The following is a 25,664-nucleotide window of genomic DNA, read 5'->3' as shown; positions in this document are numbered from 1 at the left end:
CCTACTTCTCTCTGACTCTTCCACTCCTACTTTATACTCATTGACTCTGTCCTTTAGGTGATGTCACTTCTTCAAAAATTCCCAAGATGGATGTGATAAATGGCATATCTTTCCTGCATCATCTCATGGGCCCATGGTCACTGTATTTTAACACACATCAATTTCCTGTTTTTCAATTTCCTGTTTACATGTTCTTATCACTCATTAATCAGTAAGCTTCTAGAAGGAGGAGTATCTGTCTTGTTCAGTCACCTCCCCAGCCCTTAGCGTAATGTCTCACAATAAGTAAGTACTTAATAAATATTTATTAATTGATTACATGAGAAACTATGATACATTCAAGCTTATTAAAATCTAAAACTTGGAAATAAGGCAAAAGGATAACCCAATACCCTTTTAACGTCACCCTGAAGCATTGTCTAAAAGGTCTGCTCAAAGACTATTTGATTTTCTATGAGAATGCATCTTTGTTTAACTTAGTATTTGCTATTGATTAGGGCTTGGGTTCTGTGAAGCATTATGTGAACTTATAGATTTATTCAGTAAAGAGACAAAAAATTGTTTTTCTAGTAGAAAAACATCATTGAGGATATGATATTATTGCCCTTTAAGATATTAACTGGTTTTGTATCTAATCTAGCAGTCTTCTTCCAGTATACATTGTTTTCATGATTATGTATGTTCTGACTCTTGAATTCTCCTTTGAACCAGCTTTAATTCTCTGCCTGTTTCACCATTAATTAGCTATTTCCACGTTCTCAGGATATGTTTGTAAGACAAGAGTAAACTTACTTCAGTGTGTTTTAAGCCATGTAAAAAACAGTCTAGCATTAACAGTTATTTCTAGGAAGAAGCCCTCTTCCTAGTGGGATTGGTGGTTAGGATTAGCATCTCTATTGCAGGAACCCTTGTGTGTTACTCAGTCAGTCATATCTGACTCTCTGTGACCCCATGGACTGTAGCCCACCAGGCTCCTCTGTCCATGGGATTCTCCAGGCAAGAATACTGGAGTGGGTTGCCATTTCCTTTGCCAGAGGATCTTCCCGACTCAGGGATTGAACCAAGGTCTCCCGCATTGTAGGCAGATTCTTTACTGTCTGAACCACTAGGAAAGCCCAGAAGATACAGGTTTAATCCCTAGTCCCACATGCCTTGTGAGGTGCCCCACCCCTCTCCCCCTCAGAAAAACTGTTTCTAGAAAGGAAAAAAAACCCTCCATGGTCAAATAATATGTTTGTTAGAAAACTATGGGTAATACCTCACTTTGAATTATTAGCAATAACCTTTCATATGCTGTAGGTTCTGAGAAATGTGGGCTAAGTGGTTAGGATTAGCGCCTCTATCGCAGGCGCCCTCGTGTGTTAGTCACTCAGTCATATCTGACTCTCTGCGAACCCATGGACTGTAGCCCACCAGGCTCCTCTGTCCATAAAGTAACCTATTTTGTTGTAACCAAACCTTACATTTTAAGTTTGGAAACCTTGGTTTACTTGTAACTTGGGGAACTATTATTTTAAACTAAAATTTCTGTATTTGAAGTGCTGCTAAGACAATTTCTATTTTGACTTCAGATTTATTTCTCCTTAATTTGTTGCATTAGAATTAAGATGAAATTCTAGATTTCCAAACATTTCAGAAAAGTCCTCCTATAATTGTAGAAAAGATGTACTGACTTCTCTGAGTAGAATCACATCGGTAGAATAATATTTAAAATAGAAAACATTTATTATCCATATAGAGTTGTTGTTTAGTTGCTAAGTTGTGTATGACTCTTTGCGACCACATGGACTGTAGCCTGCAAGGCTCCTCTGTCCATGGATTCTCCAGGCAATAATAGTGGAGTGGTTGCTATTCCCTTCCCCAGGGTACCTTTCTGACCCAGGGATCCAACCCAGGTTTCCTGCATTGGCAGGCAGATTTTTTATCACTGAGCCACTTGGGAATCCCTCATACAGAGTATATCAAAATAATTACAGTCATTAAATGAAACTAACATTCAGTTGTGTTCTAAATAAGTCAGTTGAGATGGTGAAGAATCTAGTATCTGCATAAAAGGAGCATGTTCTGGGAATTTCCTTGGAGGTCCAGTAGTTAAGACTCTACACTTCCACTATAGGGAGTAAAGTTTAGGGAACCCAGATCCTACATGCCACTTCAACAACAACAGCGAGGCGGGGGGGGCAGGGGTGGTGGGGGGGATGGGGGAGACCTGGGGTTGGGGGGGCATGTCCTCTAGTTTTAAAAAGGAGCCAGATGCAAATAAAAACATTAGAAAAAATTAAAGGGTGCCTTACATTAAAGGCATAAATGGATTTCTAGAAGCCTTAGGACTGTGAAGACTTCAGTATTCAAACAGGTTTTTAGCTCTTAGCTTTTGGATTTGTTTGTATTTGAGAGTGGCCCTGAGGGGGGCGTAGAATGGTCAGATTTGACATCTGTATCTATCTCAACTTTGCTTATGAGAAAAAAAAATGGCTGAAGAATATTATGATTTTCTTCTTGCCCCTTTTAGACTTGTAAATGACTACATGGATAGCGTCACAAGAACTAATAAAAATATATTAATTTTATCCTGTTCTGAACACTAAAATTTATCAGTCTTATATTTCCTCCTCCTTCATAATTATGACTTGTTTTTGCTGGCCTAACAGTTTTCCATTCTAATCAAGCTTTATCATGGGCTGTGGGCTGAATTGCTCTGTGAAAGACTGATTTGCTTCCAGATCCTATAATCTATCCCTTTGAAGGCTAGAGATTGAAGTCATTAAGGCACTGCTGTTGCCCTTGATCTCTGCTCAAAGAGGATAGAGATTGATTAGTTGACAGTCGTTGACCTGGATGGCTCAAAATGAAGTAGTGATGAAGCAAAATCAAGTGCACAGAATATTTGATAATGCCATTTATTATGTGTGCATTTTTTTCAGCCTTATTTTCTCTTTGCTTTTTCTGGTTAGATATTTAGTAGAGATGGTGCCCCAGCTTGACCCCACCCCTACTCCATACTTAACCACTATTCTTACCTCCAAGGGCACATAAGAACTTTTTAATTTCCTGAATTAGTAACTTGTGTATGTTGTCTAGGCTTTCCTGGTGGCTCAAGGTAAATAATCCGCCTGCCAATGCAGGAGACGCAAGAGGTGTGGTTTCAATCCCTGGGTCGGGAAGATACCCTGGAGTACAAAATGACAACCCACTCTACTATTCTTGTCTGGAAAATTCTATGGACAGAGAAGCCTGGCGGGCTGTCATCCATGGGGTTGCAGACTCAGACATGACTGAGTGATTAAGCATGAGCACATGTTGTCTAAACATTCTGCAAAAGCAAGGTAGCATACAGAGTTTATTATTATGTCAGTTGAAAAGATTAGTTGTTATTAACAGATATCTACTCAAGCTTCTGACCAGAAGTTGGCCTCAAATCATTAAAGGGTAATTGTGCAAATAGAGCAGACATTTCATAGAATGAATGCTCATTCTCCTCTATAGCTTTAAGCTTAGAAATGGTATCAGTGCTAAAAAAAAATCTAAACCAATTTGTGTAAGAAAGTGAAAGTCTCTATTAATGGAGAAAGCCACTTAAAAAATGTCACCTTCAATTTATTAAAAATGTTAGGCATCTGAACTTCTTTGGGATATTAGTATTCTGTTACATTGATGTCTTTTGCCAGTCAAATTTTGGCACAATGCAGTTCTGATATCTTGAGCTTGAAATCTGATATATAAAGTTGATATTTTTTTCAGTTTTATTGAAAAGTTATTAACATGTATCACTGTATAAGTTAAAGGTATGCAGCATGATGATTTGGTTTTCATAGATCATGAAATGATTACCACAATAAGTTCATCTAACATTTATGTTTTCATATAAATACAATATTAATAAGAAAAGAAAGAAAAAAAGTAAAAAAAAAAAAAAAAAAAACTCCTTGTAATGAGAACTGTTAGGGCTTATTCTCTTAACTACTTTCCTATATATCATATAGCAATGTTAACTATAGTCATTATGTTGTATATTATATCCCTGAAAGTGAAAGTGTTAGTTGCTCAGGCATGTCCAGCTGTTTGCAACCCCATGGACTCTAGCCTGCTAGGCTCCTCTGTCCATGGGATTTCCCAGGCAAGAATACTGGAGTTGGGTAGCCATTCCGTTCTCCAGGGGATCTTCCTGACCCAGAGAAGGAACCCAGATCTGCTTTGCAGGCAGACTGTTTACCATCTGAGCCACCCCTTGTACACATTTATCTGATAACTGTAAATTTGTATCTTTTGACCACTTTCTTTCCTGTCCCCCTTCCCCTACTTCTCACTTCTGGTAACCAATGTCTGACCTCTTTTTCAATGAATTTGGGGTGTGTGTGCGTGTGTGCGTGTTTAGATTCCACATGTAAGTGAGAGCAAACTGTATGTGTCTAACTTTCTTATTTATTTCACTTGGCATAATGCCTTCAAGGTCCATCTATGTTGTCATGAACAGTAGAATTTCCTCATTTTTTAATGGCTGAATAATATACCCATTCCCCATCAATGGTCATTTAGATTGTCTCCATGCTTTGGCTGTTCTAAATAATCTTCCTATGAACATGGGGAATGAGGGGTGCAGATACCTCTTTTGACTTAGTGTTTGTGGTTCCTCTGTATATATTCCCCAAAGTAGAATTGCTTGATCCCATGATAGTTCTATTTTTAATTGTCTGAGGCTCTTCCATACTGTTTACCATAGTGGCTGTATCAATTTAAAGTCCCAACAATAGTACAGAAGGGTTCCTTTTCCTGCATATTTATCCCAGCATTTGTTATCTCTTATCTTTTTGATGATGGTCCTTCTAGCAGATATGAGGTGATATCCCATTGTGGTTTTAATTTGCATTTCCCTGATGATTAGTCACAATAAGCATCCTTTCATGTACCTGTTGACCTTTTGTACATTTTCCCTGAAAAAATACCTATTGAGGTCGACTGCCTCAATTCTTTAAATTGGATTATTTGTTTTTTTGCTATTGAGTTACATGAGTTATTTATATATCCTGGGTATTAACCCCTTATCAGATACATGGTTTCCTAATATTTTTCCCATTCTTTAGGTTATCTTTTCACTTTGTTGTTATAAAGAAGCTTATTAGTTTGATATAGTCCCAATTGTTTATTTCTTCATTTTGTTGCTTGTGTTTTAAATGTCAAGGAGCTTTATTTCTATGTTTCCCCCTCCCCCCCGCCAGGAGTTTCAGGGTTTCATGTCTTACATTTAAATTTTTAATCCGTTTGGAATATTTTTTGTGAGTGATATAAGATATGAGTCCAGTTTCATTCTTTTATATGTGAATGTATAATTACCCTAGAAGAAGAGATTATCTTTTTTTCCATTGAATATCCTTGGCTCCTTTGTCAAGTATTAGTTGAGTGTATATGCTTGGGTTTATTTCTGGGCTCTCAACTCTATTCCCCTGGCTTATTTGTCTGTTTTTATGCCAGCACTGTATTGTTTTGAGCACTGGAGCTTTATAGTATAGATTGAAATCAGGAAGTGTGATACCTCCTGCTTTGTTCTGGAAAGCCAGTATATATATGTGTGTGTGTGTGTGTGTGTGTGTGTGTGTATACTTTGTGTCTATTTTAGTTTCTACTTTAATGTGCAAAGAAGATATATTTTAAAGACAAATATATTTGAAAATATTGTAGGATCATTTAATTGGACCAGTTTTAGTACTGAGCCTATTGAATTGAATTAGCAAATTTGGTAAAAGAAATAATGGGTATGAGAAAGGATTGGTTCAGCTTAAGTGAACTTAACAGAAGCATCCAAGTTCATGGTGACCTGCTGCATTGTATTGCTATTGACAATTTAAAAATTTTTTTTTCAGTTTTCAAAAAATATTGTAGATGGTGAGCAGCCTTTTAAAAATTCCCTTTGACAGTATTTCATAGTGGCCAATTCCTGTCTGTTCTCTGGAGGAAAGTGGCCTAATTTAGACACATTTAATATTTAGAGCAAAAGAAAGCAGTAAAGAGATGGACAGGCACCTCAAACCTGACTAACCTGTCTTTCATTTTTACATTTCCCTTTGATTATCTTTTTCCTTTCTCCTTCCCAGAGTGTTGAATTTAATATTGCCTCTCTTTCCCCCATTTTTGACTTTTATAAATCTAAACATTTCCACCATTAGACCTGCAGTCTAAGGAAGTGTCAACCACCTCATTTAAGGGATAGTCGATTCCATACCTGGGGGAAAATAAGAGTCTTCTGAGAAACTGAGATAGATTTTAGGTGAGAAGTATGAAAAGGGTAATGTGTGTGTGTTGGGAGGCGGTGGCTGCAATCCTAAGTAAATTCCAAAAGGACAGTTGTGAGACTTTAGGGGTTCCATTTTCAACAAAGTTTCTGTATCAGTTTTTGAAGTGTCACAACAAAAACAAACCCTTGAAAATTGTGATAGAAATCTTTTTAATGTTCAGGCTAAGCAGACAACGCCTACATTTCTGAAGTTTAATTTGGCAGGCTTGAGGCAATAAGCTCAATGCAACACAATTCAAGGCTTCCTTGGTCTGACAGAGAAGTCTAGAACTACGTGACTGAAATTTAGCCCATGGAGTCCAGGGACTCCATATAGATGTCATGGAAGATTGGCTGGTTAAGGCATCCCTCAAGCAACAGCAGGATAAAAGCCAAGTTAAAATACCATTTGAATTGCCAGTGATTAGAAGCACCGCCCCCATAAATCACGTGGTTGTGTGTCTGGCTTTCTTGTGCTGTCAATGCTTTTTAACCAGCCCCTCCCCCACCCATTTTGTTTGCCATCCTTAGAGTACACTCAGAGAAGGCAATGGCACCCCACTCCAGTACTCCTGCCTGGAAAATACCACGGATGGAGGAGCCTGGTAGGCTGCAGTCCATGGGGTCGCTGAGGGTCGGACACGACTGAGCGACTTCACTTTCACTTTTCACTTTCATGCATTGGAGAAGGCAATGGCAACCCACTCCAGTGTTCTTGCCTGGAGAATCCCAGGGACAGGGGAGCCTGGTGGGCTGCCGTCTATGGGGTCACACAGAGTCGGACACGACTGAAGTGACTTAGCAGCAGTAGCAGAGTACACTAAGGGTTCACCCTGCAGATGTTTGTCAAGTCCCACTTATTTTCCAAGTTTTCCTTTCTCTCAACAACTTTCAGTGTTGAATTCCGCTGTGCTGCAATGCTGTACATTTGTAAAACGTGATTGTGTTGCAGTTACTGCTAGGTAGAGACTCTAGAAACAAAACGTTTCCTTTAATTTTGCCTGTAGTGCTATCGAGCTGAGGTAAATATAAAGGAAGGTAACTGATGACCCAAAATGCAACTTTTCTTTGCCTGAACCATCAAAGAATAAAACTATGAATAAGCATAAAAAATATTAATCTCTATGTGTGTATAGATGATATCTATATGAGAATACAGTCACACCTGTATAAAATTGAATTACTCTTCTAAAATATTCTGTGGTTTGTGTCAAAAGTATAATATGCATATGAAGATTTAAATTAATAAATTTATATGAATATTTCTAATTATTTAGGTTCTATAGATCCCAAGAGATACAGAACAGTTATCACTAATTATTTACAGAAGAAATAAATTATAAATTGTGAAAATACTAAACAAACTAGGAATGTTTGCTCAAAACCAATCCCCATATTGCTTCATAAAACTTTCTGAAATTCTTTCTGTAATGGAATCCATAGAGAATTGCAGGTTTTATTTCCTTTATACTTTTATTCATTGCCAATAACTTGGAAAGGCTGGGAGTATGGGAGATGCAGGTAATTCTGAGAACATTGTGCAGGAAAGCAGTTTTGCTCTGATTTCTTTTAAAGATTGATATATGTGAGTACTGTGTTTGAAATATTTGAATCATAATCATTTCAAGTAATTGATTTTTTAAAAATAATGTAATAAGGAAAAATATACATGTTCATTTCCTTTTCAGAAAACAATCTTTTTTTAAAAAGATAAAGATATTTGCTAATAAAATGTCATTTTAAAGATGTGTAATGTACTGTCAAATCTAAAAATATAAAAGTGGGTGTGGGTTAACTTTTAAAAAAATCTCCAGTCATACAAACAAATTTTACTCCCCATCACTTGCAAGGCTGGAGGGGTTGCCATATTTAAACGTGTGACCTGTTTTAAGTATTTGGGTCAAAGAGAAGCGAGGCACCAGTGTGTAAAGTGGCACAGACAGACAGAAGAGTGAAAGTGGAATAGAATACAGCTCAAAGTGATGGAAAACTAGAAAGAAAAAAATAATTCTTTGGTTCATTGGTAATATTCCATTCAGACAGTACATATTTTCTGACCATTGTTTACTCTTCCATCTTCAAATCCAGGATTCATGACTAGTCAGCACAAGCTAGTGGCTTAATACTCGATTTGGAAGAGCATGTGCTTGAATTCGTGCCCATCTATTGCCAAGCGGCTACATGACCTTGAATACTGAGCCTCTCTAAGCTTTGAGTTCCCATCTCTACAGAGGCGTCAGTAGAAGTACCCACTTTATAGGATTGTTGTGAGAATCAAATATGCTAATCTATTTAAATTATTTAGTAAGGGGCACACAGTAAGCACTCAAATTATTTATGTACACAATTACCATTCCCTTGTAAAACTATTTACCTTCTCTCACCATCTCGTATGGAATATGAATTAACAAGAGGACTAAACTAAAAAAGAGCTTGAAAAAAATTAGCTCATTGTCTAGCAATTTGTAGATACCCTATATAGTGAAACAACCCTTCCTCTTTTTTGCTTTCCACAGTTTGGCTGAATGCCATGTGAGATATAAAAAAGACACCTACTATTTACTCGGTTCTCTACTGGGCACTAAAGAAACACATCTTTTTATTTATTCATTGGGCTTCCCAAGTGGCACTAGTGGTAAAGAATCTGCCTGCCAGTGCAGGAGACACAAGAGACACAGGTTTGATCCCTGAGTCAGGAAGATCCCCTGGAGTAGGAAATGGTAACCTACTCCAGAATTCATTCATTAGTTTGTCCAATCTAAAATGTGTTGAGCACCAATTAGGTATCAGGAAGTGTATGGGCATGTGTCATTAAGACTATAGAGGGGACTTCCATGGTAGTCCAGTGGTTAAGACCCTACTTCCATGGCAGTAGATATGGGTTCAATCCCTGGTCAGGGAACTAAGATCCCTGCATGCTATGCACTGCAGCACAAAATAAAGGACCATAAAGATTTACAATAAGGAGAAAACTTTTGAGTCTCTACTCAAACACTTAATGTTATTCTGAGCAATATAATGGGTAGGACCCAACCACCCTAAGCCTCGCTTTTATACATTCTAAATGCTGATGGTACTAATAGTGATTATTAGATTCAAAACCTGTTCTGAATTATAGAAGTTTGTTCAGACATTAGTCAAAATCATGAGTTATTTGGGGAAGCCCATTCTCATTCCTCACAGTGAGGCTTCGGTACTCAAGTCTTTGCATAAAGTGATAGGTCTGTGGTGGGTAAAAATGTCACCATCACACAGATCTAAGTGGACCAAAAATACTGCTTTATGGGCTGGATGAAGCACAAGCTGGAATCAAGATTGCAGGGAGAAATATGAATAACCTCAAATATGCAGATGACACCACCCTTATGGCAGAAAGTGAAGAAGAACTAAAGAGCCTCTTGATGAAAGTGAAGGAAGAGAGTGAAAAAGTTGGCTTAAAACTCAACATTCAGAAAACTAAGATCATGGCATCCAGTACCATCTGCTACTGCTGCTGCTAAGTCGCTTCAGTCGTGTCTGACTCCATGGGACCCCATAGACGGCAGCCCACCAGGCTCCCCTGTCCCTGGGATTCTCCAGGCAAGAACACAGTCACATCACTTCTTGGCAAATAGATGGGGAAACAGTGGAAACAGTGAGATACTTTATTTTGGCGGGGGTGGGGGGGGGAGCTTGAAAATCACTGCAGATGGTGACTGCAGCCATGAAATTAAAAGACGCTTGTTCCTTGGAAGAAAAGTTATGACCAACCTAGACAGCATATTAAAAAGCAGAGACATTACTTTACCAACAAAGTTCCGTCTAGTCAAGGCTATGGTTTTTCCAGTAGTCATGTATGGATGGACGTGAGAGTTGGACTGTGAAGAAAGCTGAGTGCTGAAGAATTGATGCTTTTGAACTGTGGTGTTGGAGAAGACTCTTGAGAGTCCCTTGGACTGCATGGAGATCCAACCAGTCCATCCTAAAGAAAATCAGTCCTGAATAGTCATTGAAAGGACTGATGCTGAATCAGAAACTCTAATACTTTGGCCACCTGATGTGAAGAACTGACTCATTTGAAAAGTCCCTGATGCTGGGAAAGATTGAAGGCAAGAGGAGAAGGGGATGACCGAGGATGAGATGGTTGGATGGCATCACTGACTCAATGGACATGAGTTTGGGTAAACTCCAGGAGTTGGTGATGGACAGGGAGGCCTGGCGTGCTGCAGTCCATGGAGTCGCAAAGAGTCAGACACGACTGAGTGAACTGAACTGAACTGAACTGAATTTTTCTATAACTGAATTAAATTTCTACTCATGCCCTATTTTATCTTAATTTTGCAGTTTTTCCAGAAAATCTTAATAAAATTCAGTGATTTTTCAGGTTTACCCATCACATTCAGAATTCCTTGGGATCTCTTTCCTTTCTAGGATGGCAGTACTCCAGGTGTATTACTTGGTCTTATGTCAGAGCCAGCTTCTGGTCCTGAGTCAAGGACACAGAGAGACATCACATCCAGTTTGGTCCTTTGGATGGATGACTTTTCATGGGGCATCTGTTGATGTGGACCAAGATCCACATCCCTTCCCTTCTCTTCCCTTCTTCATTCTTCATTCCTGGCCCATTGTGCATTCCTGGCCTTAGGAACCCTCTGTCCTGGTGACCACTCCCGTGCAGGACTGCCAGGTTGCTCCTCCTAACTTCTGTGATCTTCTCAAGCCCCATTGGACATTAGCTGCTCATCATACGCCTTTTGAGATGCTCAGGTCTTAATGAGGCCACCCACATGCCCTGGCCTTTTCTCAAGCCATCCTGAAAAAGAGCTCTAGTGCCCTTCTCCACTCACAGACTTCCTTTCTTTTTTTTTTTTTTTTTCAGACTTCCATTCTTAAAGGGAATGTTATCATCTTCCTCTTCTCTACAGATGAATTTGAAAGGGTGTAGGAGGGGCATCAGAGGATTTCAGAGCCCTCTCTATGCAACTCCCTGCACTCACTTACCTATAACTCTCTCAACTGCACCCTCTTCGTCTCAGCTGGGTAGATGATGAGGTCTGGTGAAGACTTCCGGTTTTTTTTTTTTTTTTTTTTTTTTCCGTGTCCCCTGGCATGTGGGATCTTAGTTCCCTGACCAGGGATCAAATGTGCCCCCTGCATTGGAAGCACAGAGGCCTACCACTGGACCACCAGGGAAGTCCCTGGTGAAAGCTTCTTTTAACCAGTGTTCATTTATACCTGTTGTTGAGGCCTAGTGCTCAGATATTCAGCTGTGTCCAACTCTTTTCAACTCCATGGACTGTAGCTTGCCAAGCTCCTCTGTCCATGGGATTTTCCAGGCAAGAGTACTGGAGTGGGTTGTCATTTCCTTCTCCAGGGGATCTTCCCAACCCAGGGACTGAATGTCTCCTGCATTGGTAGATGGATTCTTTGCCATTAGCACCACCTAGGAAGCCTGTCATGGTTTACTTATACTAAAAAAAAAAAGTACCTCTCATATTAGTATCAAGAGTTTGCTTTATTCAAAAGCTCTGTATCTCTATAACCTTAAGCAATGACAATCTAGTACCAACCTTACCTACCAAGGATGATACTTAAACTGTATGTATAGTCTCATGAGATAATCTGTGTGTGGGAGGGTGTGTATGTAGTTCCGATCATAGGACCGTGTAAGAGGATCATGTTAGAGAGATGGTGATCCTGAATTGACACAGTGATTCCTTCACATGTGCATTGCAGTCACAGGCAACTAGTAAAACCATTTTGCCTCAGGTTTTCCATCTCTGAAAGGGAAAGAAAATATCTAATTCACCATCCAGTTGTGAGGATTAAATGCAGAATACAGCATTATGCACATAGCACATCTTAACAAATATGAGTTCCCTTCCTCCCATTTGCCTAATAAGAAGAAGCCCTCCTCCTTTATCAATCATTCCCTCATTTGGGACTGAACTGCCTTTTACTAACTGTCCTTCAGTGCTTCATTTTTATATTCAGGCATTGTACAACTTACAAAATATTTCGCCCCAGATCTTCTTGAATCTGTTTTGTACATGCCTGTTAAGGCATATTTTTGTGCAAATTAATGTGTTTTATCTTAAGATAAAATTTCAAGCTAAAGTGAAAAATGAACTCTCGTTTTCAGGCAGAATTGTCCTTATGAGAAGTAGGTCAAGAAACATTGAACACAGAATACATTTATCTCTGAAAACAGCTCTTCAGTTCTGGCTTGTTTAAGGATGGCCTAGAATCCATGCTTAGTATTCTCTTGTGTCTCCAGCTTCAGTACACTTTTGAATTAGCATTTTGGCATAAATCATTTCCTTGGAATTGCTCTTATGTTTACCCTCCTCTTCTGTATTCCATTGTTAGATGAGAAGACAATGATATTGCATAAATCAACGTACAGATTAGTCCCCAAAACAAGTCAATGTATGTCATTCCTGCTTAGAGCCACTGGGACTGGCTTTTGACTTTCCTTACTTCCTTATACTCTTTTATTTTTTAATCATAAACAAAACATTAATGGAATGACTAAAAGCAGATTGGTTTGTGGAACATCTACATGAATGTTTCATCCTTGTTCCCCTCCTCCTGTCTGTCCAAGGTATTCTGAGCACTTTCCTCTTACAGAATATTGAGATTAATTGAAAGACAAAGGCAGATACACAGAGACAGGTACACCACTGTCCACTAGCAGTAGGCTTGCAGGAATTGAATCTAATTTGTTCCTTTTAATCCTCCACCCACCTGAATTACAATGTTCTAAGCCTTTTGATCCCATCTACACATTTAAAGATTTGATTGGGTTTGGTTTGGGTATTTGTTTATTTAGGCTAAAAGTGAAGATACTCTGGCAGCTTGTCAAAACTTGTTTTCTGTTTATTTTCCAAGGAGCTTTTTTATTCTGTTAGACTGTGCTTGTGGGGTGTGTGTGTGTCTCTGTGTGTGTTGGGGGGTGTGTGTGTCTCTGTGTGTGTTGCTGTGTGTGTGTATATGAAAGAATAGGGAGAAAAGGCAGAAGGCAGATCCTTCGCTGATAACCCTGACAAGTACCTGCTGATTTCTCACCAAGGTAACTAGAACACTGGAAATATTGAGGCTTTTCATAGTCACTCTGAAAGGATTGGTCATAGTACACATCTGATTTGCTTGATTGCACAAACCTACAATGATTCAGTGAGACTTTTTTTTTGAGGATTTTAAGAAATAGATCAGATGGTGCTTACCGTGAAAGCTCAATAAAGCTTTTTGTTTATCTTATTTTATTCAAGTGGGAATTGGGGAGTTCTAAAATGTCCCCACATTTGTCACTCCAGTTTTTCTGGCAGCCTTTTGTCATGATCACATTTTCCCTGTTCATTTGTAATGACTCCCGCAAATGCTTTAATGATTCTAAAGGGAGCTGTGAGCTGTGCAGAAAAATAACAAGCTTCTAAATAAAGAATCTATAATCATGTTTATAGTTTCTAATTAATACAGTTGAACAATTTTTGTTGACCACTGTACATTGACTTCCCAGGGTCTGTTGTGCAGTAAATTTATGGATATTCAACACAACAATTATAGAATCATGTATGCATATGTGCTGTGTAGTGGTGCTGGGTACTCAGTATGTTGGCCTGAGTCCTGAATGAGTCCTTAATTCCACCCGAATTATGTGGTTTAGAGTTAGGTAGGGCAAAGAATTGAATCATTAATATAAACTTTAGATCGTTCATAGTCTAAGTAGGACCTGTACTCCTACAGGTGAATGCTGACTAAAAAATATAGTCACAACCTGAAAATAGAGAGATATTTTATTTGGTAGGGATGTCAGCATCTCAGTAGCTCTGACAAAACTGCTGCAATGAGGAGGGAGGAGTCAGGCTATATACAAGCTTGTAACAAAGTGGGGCAGGCAGTATGAACAGCAAAGATTATTGTTACTGCTGCTGCTAAGTCGCTTCAGTCGTGTCCGACTCCTAGTGACCCGATGGATTGCAGCCTACAGGCTCCTCTGTCCATGGGATTTGCCAGGCAAGAGTACTGCAGTGGGTTACCATTGCCTTCTCTGAAAGATTATTGTTAAGTAAGGAAAATCTTTCACTTTCATCAAGAGGCTTTTTAGTTCCTCTTCACTTTCTGCCATAAGGGTGGTGTCATCTGCATATCTGAGGTTATTGATATTTCTCCCAGCAATCTTGATTCCAGCTTGTGCTTCTTCCAGCCCATCGTTTCTCACAACTCTGCACAACTCTTCCAAGGAAGGTTGGTTTAAAGCTCAACAGTCAGGAAACTAAGATCATGGCATCTGGTCCCATCACTTCATGGGAAATAGATGGGGAAACAGTGTCAGACTTTATTTTTCTGGGCTCCAAAATCACTGCAGATGGTGACTGCAGCCATGAAATTAAAAGACGCTTACTCCTTGGAAGGAAAGTTATGACCAACCTAGATAGCATATTCAAAAGCAGAAACATTACTATGCCAACAAAGGTTCATCTAGTCAAGGCTATGGTTTTTCCTGTGGTCATGTATGGATGTGAGAGTTGGACTGTGAAGAAGGCTGAGTGCCGAAGAATTGATGCTTTTGAACTGTGGTGTTGGAGAAGACTCTTGAGAGTCCTTGGACTGCAAGGAGATCCAACCAGTTCATGTGTGCTGCTGGCCCACGTGGTTCAGAAATTCACATTGAGGGGCTCGAATCACAGATAGCTGTGATATTCTTTTTGATTGATATGGCAGGAGATATTCCATTTCACATGAAGAAAGAACCAAAAACGCAAACAACACAAAAACTACAGCACATCAAAGCTCAAAGAATTAGAACACGTTGAATCCATTTAAAATCCATTTAACCATTATTTATTTTCAGGAACCCAGTACCTTTCCCCTTTGAGTTTCTTAAATGATAAATCAGTAATACTTATTAATGCTAATTAACTTTGTTTATTTCTTTAGCTCTTGATGACCTGCGTTTTTGTGTTGAGATTCCATTATCCCTTCCAGATAATTCTAACCCATCCACCAATCCAGAAATGATAAAAAGAGAAAAGGACTTATCATGAAATCTAGTCATGCCACTCTACAAAAAGTTTTCCAAATTAGAATGGCTGAAATGATCTGCTTTTCTTTTGTTGCATTTTAGGAATATCAGTGAAAGTTGAAATGATTTAGTAAAGTGGAAAGGAAGTTTGAACAGGAATTATATATTGAAAATGTGACAAAAGAGATAGGCCCAATCATCTTTGGCTGCAGGAAAAAGAATATACCTCATAATTTTGCATTTTTTTAGTCAAAGTCTCCCAGTGTACCTGGAAGCCCAACTCAAGTTTCATTTTCTATTTTCATGTAGCACAGATTGTTACAATTGAAATGATTCTTTCTCCATGAAAATGGACCTTTTTGAATGGTAGATGAATTTAGTTTTATAGTATGAAAGGCATAGAGATATAATGAAAAGAACTACTTGTAATCAGAGAAATATACACATACCAAACATATAATCTAACATTTATTTTTACCCTTAATTTTCTATCTGTATAATGAGATGGGTAGATTAGGGGGAGAACACCTATATCATGCAGACAGCTACAAATATAAAGTATTTATCACATACAAAGTTTGATATTGTGCCTTCCATCAAAAATTGAGTACTTATGTATAAACATTGATAAATGGTTCCAAGATTAGCCTATATAACATTTTGTGTGTCATCTTAAGGTAATGCTAATATCTTTGTAACTTGCTATCATTTTAATTTATAATAGTAATAATACTCTAGAAATTGCTACATTGATAGTTGTCATTAATTATGACTTATTTCTAGTATTTCTATTTGACTGTTATAGTTTTCATCACTGTGCTGAAATTTCCCATCTGTTCCTTCAAGTTGTCCACCTTTTCCTTTAAAATATAGATAAATCTATCAGTCAGAGGTTTTTTTCCTGTTATATTCAATTAGAATTATTTTTGAGTTCTCGTCAGAAAGTTTCAATGTCCAGGTTACCTCTGAGTCTGTTGTATGTTGATATATGCTTTTTCTTTTATATGTTGATATATGCTTTATCTGTTATATACTGATATGCTTTATCTTTTTACAGTGACTATATTTTACTTGCCTTTTTGCTTGTCTGTCTTTGTGTTTGTATGAATGCTAGCCTTTGTGTGGAGAAGGCAATGGCACCCCACTCCAGTACTCTTGCCTGGAAAGTCCCATGGACGGAGAAGCCTGGTGGGCTGCAGTCCATGGGGTCCCTGAGTTGGACATGACTGAGTGACTTCACTTTCACTTTTCACTTTCATGCATTGGAGAAGGAAATGGCAACCCACTCCAGTGTTCTTGCCTGGAGAATCCCAGGGACGGGGGAGCCTGGTGGGCTGCCCTCTATGGGATCGCACAGAGTCGGACACAACTGACGTGCCTTAGCAGCAGCAGCAGCAGCCTTTGTGTATGGAGGAACAACAGAGGATGAAGTAAATATACCTAATCCTGGAAATGAGCACAGCTCTTTTGCTGTCACACTGTTAAGATGAGGGTTTGAGTCAGTGGAGTTAATATTAAGCTGGTTTTAGGTTTTGTGGTTGCTGTAGCAATGTGTAAAGTACTGCTGTTGCTGCTGCTGCTAAGTCACGTCAGTCGTGTCCGACTCTGTGCAACCCTATAGATGGCAGCCCATCAGGCTTCCTCGTCCCTGGGATTCTCCAGGCAAGAAGACTGGAGTGGGTTGCCATTTCTTTCTCCAATGCATGAAAATAAAAAGTGAAAGTGACGTCACTCAGTCGTGTCCAACTCTTAGCAACCCCATGGACTACAGCCTTCCAGCCTCCTCTGTCCATGGATTTTCCAGGCAAGAGTACTGGAGTGGGGTGCCTTCTCTGGTGTAAAGTACTACAGACTTCCAATTCCTCCAGTGAGTGTCTTCTGCTGCTTTGTGCTTATATGGTGTCTGGAGTGCTGAAGGGGTTTCTCAGTATTCCTGTTCCATCCTCAGCTTTCAGTTGATCTTTTATACCTGTCCCTCCCCCAGTGGTAAGAGACTATTGCTTTATTTTCATGCAGGATCCTGTTCCCAAGAAGATTCTCTTCTTCTTTCAGGAATACATCCTTTTTTGCCTGTCCTCTCCGCCTCAAGAAGCAGATCTCTGCCTAGATCCAGGGATAGTAGAGTTTCCTGCATTTCCTTCAGTGGCTTAAGTCTTTTGCTTCCTAGAATAGAAGGGTCTGGGAAGATGGGTTTCACTTTCTGCCTGTGTATCACAGAGGTAGGGGCTTCCCTAGTGGCTCAGTGGTAGAGTCCACCTGCAATGCAGGAGATGCGGGTTTGATCCCTGGGTCAGGAAGAACTCCTGGAGAAGGAAATGGCGATCCACTCCAGTATTCTTGACTGGGCAATCTCATGGACGGAGGAGACTTGTGGGCTACAGTCCAGGGAGTCCCAAAAGGGTTGGACACAACTTAGCAGACCAAACAACAACATCACAGAGAGAGACTTTCTCAATAGAGGACTGTGGAAAAGAACTCCAGAGTGAATGCAGACTCCTTCAGTCTGCTAGCCCTAAGATTCTAAAATGTCATGCCAGGCCACCCTGACTTTTAAGAACTCTTCACAATTTTAGTTGTTTTCTTTTAGCTGCTCCTATGTAGGCTACCCCTTCCTCTGGTGCTCTGTCCATGAGGAAATAGCTCATATGTCCAGTGCCTCCTTGGAGAGGATTGTCACGTTTAATAGTTGAGCTCATCTTGCTGTTTTGTAGCTGCAGCTTTCTAATGTGGCTTGAAAAAGTATGCTTTTGTAAATTATCCAGCCATTTCTCATTGGATACAACAACATTCTCCTATAGCATTATACATCTGCAGCTGAGGCAGACTTTGATTATGATGTAAAATCCCCCCAATTTTTTTTTACTCTCTCAGAAATATCCACCTTTAACATGTTAATGATTATAGCCATTATTATTTTAAATGGAAACACTGAATGTACTTACATATTTCTATTTGAGAAAGGCTGATTCAGAAAAGTTATACTTCAACAGTTAGCATTAAATAAATGTTTATTGAGGACCTTTTATCTGTGAATCACCTACTGACAAATGTGGGGAAAAAAAGTTGAAAAAACAACAACACTATCTTCTGTCTTTCAAAACTTTTTAGTTGAGTGAAGATATGTCAAGGCATTGATACTCGTGTACATGTTATTTATCTCTTATCTCTGTTCCTTCTTTCATTGATGAAAATCAGTGCTAAATAGAGTAACATATAATTAGGAACTACCTGTGAACTGTTTGGTAATTCAGTTTAGATCACAAAAGATGGTTCAAAAGCATTTGAGAGATTCAGAATCTGTTTGTGAAACCTAATTTTTGATGTCAAAGCTAAGATTTGGCACATTTCCAAAGTTGTATTTGAAGAGGTAGATCCTGGTCTCTTGGCTTTTTGATGTGTGTGTAATGTGGGGGGTGTGTGTGTGTGTGTGTGTTGCTGTGCAATGATGGTGAGGAGAGAGCCATAGGAGGGAGAAAAGGATGAGGAAAGGAGTATGCTACTGCTTGATAGCTCTTAAGGGTAGGGTCACCAGGAAATTCTAACTGAATTTCAGTTTTGAAGGTTGAAACATGAAGGGTGCCACATTATATTTCTTTAAAGTAAATTAGATAAGTCACAGTTTTGTGAATGATGGAGAGAAAATGAATCCCCAAGGGCTGGGGATGTAAGTTCGGAATAGCTTTAGGGAGACTGAAATGTTTTCTTCTTTTGGTAATTTGCCACAAAATGGGAGGTGATGCGATTCTCTTCTGCTGCTTCTTGTTTGTAATTTTCCTATTTAACTTTACATATCTATATTCACACACTTCATATCCCATCACATTGCTTCAATGATGCTCAAGCCAGAGTTTGAACACCTCTAAGTAGGTGGATTGAAACATCCATCCCAAACTTAAGTAGGGAACCAAGGTAGCAACAATGGCAGTGAAATGTCTAGCTGTGCCATGGTCCAGACCAAAGGAAACAAAGATAAGCACTGTCAGAGAGCACACGTTTTCCTGTTACTTCTAGATTTCTTCTGGTTGGCCTAGTAATTCGAAGACAGATTAACAGGAGAAAAGCCACATTTAATTACGTGTGGATGGGAGCTCCATAAGAATATGAGGCCCAAAGGACAGTCAGGCAATTGAGACTTATTGTTCTATTCTGAGCTAAGAAAAAGGAGTGGGGGCCTGGGACTTCAAAGGGAAGGAAAGCCTTTCTCATGGAGATGGAAAAGCAGCTGTTTGGTAAACAAATGTTTGCTGGCTCTGCAGAGAAAAGGGGACACTGAGAGAAATTCGAACAAGCACTTTGCTAGGTTCCTCCCTGTCCACCACATCTAGTTCATGTTATGCTATAGTTATCTATGATGACAGAATAGATCCTCTGTCTAAATTCTTTTACACAGTTGAGGGAAGGTGGAAGGTTCTTCCTGAGTCTTTTGGGCCTTGATTGCTTTTAGCTTAAAACAATCTGAATGCCCAAGTGACACATTTGGGGTGGCAGATTTTACTCCCCTTGAACACAAAAGATCAAAAAAGAAGCTGCTAGATAGGAGAAAATAAAAGTAGGCATTCATTAGTTTTCTTCCTTATTGAGTTTATAATAATGGTACTTATTTCCATTCATATTAGTTGCTGGGGAACTTTTAACATTCTCTGCACTGACAAAAACTTCTTTCTTAATCCTTTTCATCTCCTCATAATGATGCATATGAGGTTGTTGGAGGCTTGCAAAGTGATAAGCTGTAACCTAAAATTAACCAAGAAAATAAAGAAAGTTAAGATTTCATGCATATATTTATATTTGTCATCTGGGGAAAACCATTAGAATGCTGAAATATGAAATTTCAAATACCCTCCTTTATTATGTTCGAATACAAAATCATTGGAGAATTTGCAGTTTTTAATAATAGAAACACTAATCAAAATGATGATATATTCATACTTTGAAAATTAACCGTCCTTGGCATTTTGCCCTTTAACTTTTGTTGTCTAACAAAGTCAGAGAGAGACTTTCTTGAAAGACATGTATCTTGATTAGTGCCATTACATTGGGCATGTAATTTTGTAAATGCAGTGACTTTATTTAATGTCTTTATTTTATTGATGATACTCAATCAAAAAGATTTCTGCAATCAGTGGATGCTATAAAATAAACACTTTAAAAGAAAATCATACTTTCGGTTGTGGTCCACCAACTTCTTTTTCTATTTTGGAAAACTTGTGTTCCTTCTCATTTGTTATTTTCATATACAGCTTACCTAATTTAGTATTCACTTTATTCTTTACCACAGTTCACAGACATAGAACTGTTTAAGTCTAAGCAAGAAAATCTACAAGGCTTACAACTTCTTCCCTGCTAATGATTTTTTTTCTCATTAAGTTTGAGTCTAATGAAACTAAACAGAAAGTTCTGGTTGGATTCCTTGGTCACCTTCATCTGTGTTTGTGAATTCTTATAATTAGCATGAATTGAAAGTTCTTTTTATCACTGATAGTAACCCAGAGACAATTCCAACTTGGATTTAAATGGCCCCATGCAGAAAAGGATATCTGAACAAAACAAAATAGCCTCACATGTTTATGGCAGATAAATAACCAACTCAGAGCTAGAAGTGGCATGAGCTTTGGTTCATTTTTTTCCTTCATAGTTTCAGGTTGAGATTCTTTTTCCTGAGTTTGCAGATAGCATCACATCCTTATAAAAGGAAAGAGGGCATCTTCTCATTTGAATATGGGGCAAAAAATTATGTCAAGTAAAACTGATTTTGCTGTACAGCAGCAAACTCTTTATTACTTGAGTGTTGTATTAATTAGGACACTTGATTACAAGTCAAATATACCAAATTTGAACTAGCTGTATCAAGTGTGGAATTGATTCTAAAGGATACATTTATTCTAAGGATTAAAAGGTTTCTTAAGGAAGGCAAGGACAAACTGTAGTTGTGCCTCAAAAAAATGCTGGAAGCAGGCAATCAAATGCTTTCACGATTCTGTCACATCTCCTTCTCTCTGCACCATCTCTTACGGTGCATACTGACTTCCATTTTCCTCACATGACAGAACATGCTTGTCCACATCCCCTTTCATTTATGTCTCATAGTCAAAGCAGTCAGGGAGAGCCTGACTCAACTCTAAGTTCAAAGTCTAAATTATTCTTCAGATATCTTTCAAGATAGATACATCCATTTATATATATAGACATAGACATTCGCATATGTCTATGAATTCAGTTCACATTTAAAACTTTCAATGTAGGCTATGCTGTAGCAGTGCAGATATTCTCGTCTGTTACTGGAAGGAATGTGATTTTATACAGTGTTTTTAAGAAGTAATTTGAAAATATGTACCAAGAATTATAGACATGATTATTCACCTAGATCCATTAACCAACTTTATGAAAGTCTTTGCTAAGTCAAAGTACCATATTCGAGTAGAGGATTTGTTCATATAGACATTAACTATGGTTTAATTTAAATAGCAAGATTTGTGAAACCATTTTTCAGGGTTTCCAAAAACAGGCAGAATGGTCATTTTCACAGGACCATATAATGCATCTAGCTATTTAAATTATGTTTTAATGACACTGGGAAACTCCAATTATAATTTTAAAGGAGGAAAACTTTGTAGTGATCATTTCACAGGTATATACTCATCTCCAAATTCACAAAGTTGTATACATTAAATATGTATAGTATTTTTTATGTCATTCATACCATTATATCTCAATAAAATAATTTAAAGATATAAATATAATCACAGCATATGAAACAGAAAGGGAAAAGAAATAATGGTCTAATAAACATTGAATTGATATAGAATATCTCAGTCTTAAGTTAGAACTTAGTATTATTAACTAATGCAAAACAGTGTTTAATAAATGTTGAATGATACTTAGTTTTAATGTTCTATAATCTGGACCTTTCTTTAAAGGGCATAATAGTGAGTTTAATTATATGAGTCAAAGTGAAAATAAAATTTTCTAATGGAATAAAAAAATTAAGCAGGGTATATAATTATATATTCAATTCAATTAACAATTACTTAAGGAAAAGGGCAAAAAAAATACTTCAGTCATAAAGCTTTTAACACATTTTTTTCTGCAGTTTCTAAAATTTGGATAATAAACTTTAGTTTATAAATTAATTGACCTTGATAATTGCATTAAACATCAAGGTCAATAATGTCTGACCTTCATTCCCTCTCTTCTAGCCCCAGCCTCTTTATTCAACTTTATTCTAAAGTATCATTTTAAATCTAGCAACAAGGTCCTACCATATAGCACAAGGAAATATATGCAATGTCCTATAATAAACCATAATGGAGAAGAATATGAAAAAGAATATATGCATATATACATATACACGTGGGCTTCCCTGGTAGCTCAGCTGGTAAAGAATCTGCCTGCATTGCAGGAGACCTGGTTCAATTGCTGGGTCAGAAAGATCCCCTGAAGAAGGGATAGGCTACCCACTCCATTATTCTCAGGCTTCCCTGGTGATTCAGACGGTAAAGAATCTGCCTGCAATGCAGGAGACCTGGGTTCAACCCCTGGGTTGGGAAGTTCCCCTGGAGAAGGGCATGGCAACCCACTTCATTATTCTTGCCTGGAGAATTCCCATGGACAGAGGAGCCTGTGGGCTACAGTCCATGGGGTCACAAAGAGTCAGACATGATAGAGCAAGTAAGCACAGCACAGCACATACAGATACATGTGTAACTGAATCTCTTTGTTGTACACCAGAAACTAACACAACTTTGTAAATCAACTATATATTATTAAAGTATCATATTCTATTCTGTGTTTTTTTTTTTTTTAACTTCGATTCCTCAGTTAAGTTACTCAGACAGCGAAAGCACTTCGTTCAGACCACTTTTCATATTTGAAGACCTTCTTTGATCTTCAGATTTTATCTCCTGATCTATGAATACTTGTACAAACTTAGTGTTCAAGTTAACATATACCTTTTCTCTTTTCAAATTACTTAGCAATCAATAGTTCTTCTGTTAGCCGTTATCAGTTCTTGCTCCTGATCTTTGCTGAGAGTTTGTTATTTTCAGATGGTTTTGTACTGTGCTTTGAAGGTACTGGTTTCCAAGCTGTGAACTACTGTGTCTCTGCAGTGAGGAGTGATTTGTTTCTTATATGACATAGTGCCTTTTTATATGCTGTGAGGATGATCATTTAATTGATTCCCTCATTGACATGGGCTGCTTTAACTAAAGGAAAGTGTGCATTAAAGATATACAGCAAATTAAGGCATAAATATCTGAAACAGTCAGTTAACAGACAAATCTCGCTGAGTCTCAATTACCGTACTGCCTTATGTCAATACTTATCATCTCAAGATACCACAAAAGAAGCTGAGCTCTTCTCAGAAAGGACTTTGCAAGAAAGTGAATTGTAAGAAAACTGCATCTATGTATACTTGAGTATAAGAAGCTAAAAAAAAGTCTCTAAACCTAGATGATTAAAGAGTAATATCTAAGGAAATATGGAGAAAGCCTTAGGCTGGTTAAGGGGTGCAACTCAACCCTTATAACTGTACTTCTTTTCAACCCAGTTACTATGTGTAGATCCATAAAAAGAATGCCCTATTAAAGAGAGAAAAAGAATAGGACATTTCTTAAATAAGAAGTGAAAAAACCACAGTCTGAGGAATAGTAATATAAATTGACCTATTACTGCTAATGCGTGTATTCTTGGGGGAAAAAAAAGGGAAAACATGGATCATTAATAGGCGTAAGAGTCAGAATACTATCTTTATGTTTCATCCAACACTTTTCAAACTACGGAGACTTCTGGGACTCTCCTGAAGACTGCAGACACCTATTTGTATACACTTATAAAATTTTTGCTTTCATTTTTAAGAATTTACACCATAGTCCTATGAAAACCTTTGGTTCTCAGGATAAGAACAGCAAAGTTGATTATTTATTTTGGTTCAGACACTTTCTATGCCCTTTTAAGGTAATGGCTCATTTAATCCTCACAAAAACACTGTGAGAAAGCTATTATTTTTATAGCTATTTTACAGGTGAGGAAACTAAAGACAGAAGTTACATTTATGTGTGAGTGTGTGTGTGTGTGTGTGTGTGTATCACAGAAATCCAGCTAGTGGAAGCAAGGCTGGACTTTGAATCCAGGCTGTATGGCTCCAGAATACATATGCTGAATAAAGATGCTGTTATGTCCTAGAAAACACAGTAGCTTAAAAAATCAGGTAATAGCATTTTAGATTGAAAGAAGCACAGAGATTATCTTTCCCAAACTTCTATTTTTTAAAAAAGAATTGACAATTGAATTCCAGGTAGCTAAACAATTAACTGGGTGTTCTTTGGAAGGAATGATGCTAAAGCTGAAACTCCAGTACTTTGGCCACTTCATGCGAAGAGTTGACTCATTGGAAAAAACTCTGATGCTGGGAGGGATTGGGGGCAGGAGGAGAAGGGGACGACAGAGGATGAGATGGCTGGATGGCATCACTGACTCGATGGACGTGAGTCTGAGTGAACTCCAGGAGTTGGTGATGGACAGGGAGGCCTGGCATGCTGCGATTCATGGGGTCACAAAGAGTTGGACACGACTGAGCGACCGAACTGCACTGAACTGAAACAATTAACTGAACTCAACAGAGCTAGTTAGTGTTCAAGTCAGAGGTTCAAGTGAGAATATTCACCCAAAGCTCATTATAATGCAGCATTAGCATCATTATTATCATATTTATGGGCAAGGAAACTAAGGCACACTCCTAAGAAGTACCTGAGCTACAGTCAAACTGAGATAGTCTGGTTTACAGTTAAAACCACTATATTGTTGTAACACAGGAATGCCATTCCTTTATAATCTGCTTGGTAAATACTTAGTATAATAAAAGTTATCATAAAAATTGGGAATTTATGATGTAATCAGTTCTATAAACTTTGGATATTATGGTTGGTTCTACTTTATAGTCATTGAAATGTTCTCTAATCTTAAAATAATGCTTGTAGTTTGTTGCAATTCTTGCAAATCTAAACATAAGAATGGAAAAATCACCTATCCACAAACTGTTCAAGGTTCACACACTCATAGGACAAAACCTTTTGCCAGTTGGGCTTATGTCTTTTGTAATGACTAGGATTTAGTATTTGTAATGATAAAATGAAGAAAATAATTAAAGAAGACTCATTTTTGACTCAGAAAATTCCTTGAAAACCTCAAACTCTTCTATCATTTTGTGAAATGTTATCTTTGTAAGAATCCAACTTGTTACTGCAGTTTCTAATTCTTTTATAATTTTAAGTTATATTTTCCTCTACAAGTTCAACACAATTGCACCTAAGTGCAAAGGAGGGCATTAGTTTGGAAACTTTTTAACAATTATTTAATTAACATGCTAACCTAAATCCACATCTACTTCAATCA

General features: G+C 38.0%; 1 protein-coding gene and 1 long non-coding RNA gene across 9 annotated transcripts in view; one reads left to right on the top strand and one right to left on the bottom strand.

The window, feature by feature from the left end:
* Positions 1 to 25,664, top strand: part of DMD (dystrophin) — a 2,402,664-nt gene that overhangs the window by 282,691 nt on the left and 2,094,309 nt on the right. The window lies entirely within an intron of this gene.
* Positions 19,837 to 25,664, bottom strand: part of LOC123331881 — a 46,999-nt gene continuing 41,171 nt past the window's right edge. Inside the window, exon 3 of the long non-coding RNA XR_006548683.2 lies at positions 19,837 to 20,006. This is a non-coding gene — a long non-coding RNA (uncharacterized LOC123331881). The remainder of the gene's footprint in view (positions 20,007 to 25,664) is intronic.

Source organism: Bubalus bubalis, chromosome X (assembly GCF_019923935.1).
Source record: "Bubalus bubalis isolate 160015118507 breed Murrah chromosome X, NDDB_SH_1, whole genome shotgun sequence".
Lineage (NCBI taxonomy): Eukaryota > Metazoa > Chordata > Mammalia > Artiodactyla > Bovidae > Bubalus > Bubalus bubalis.
The sequence above is the reverse complement of the archived record's forward strand: the minus strand, read 5'-3'. Positions and strand labels throughout refer to the sequence as shown.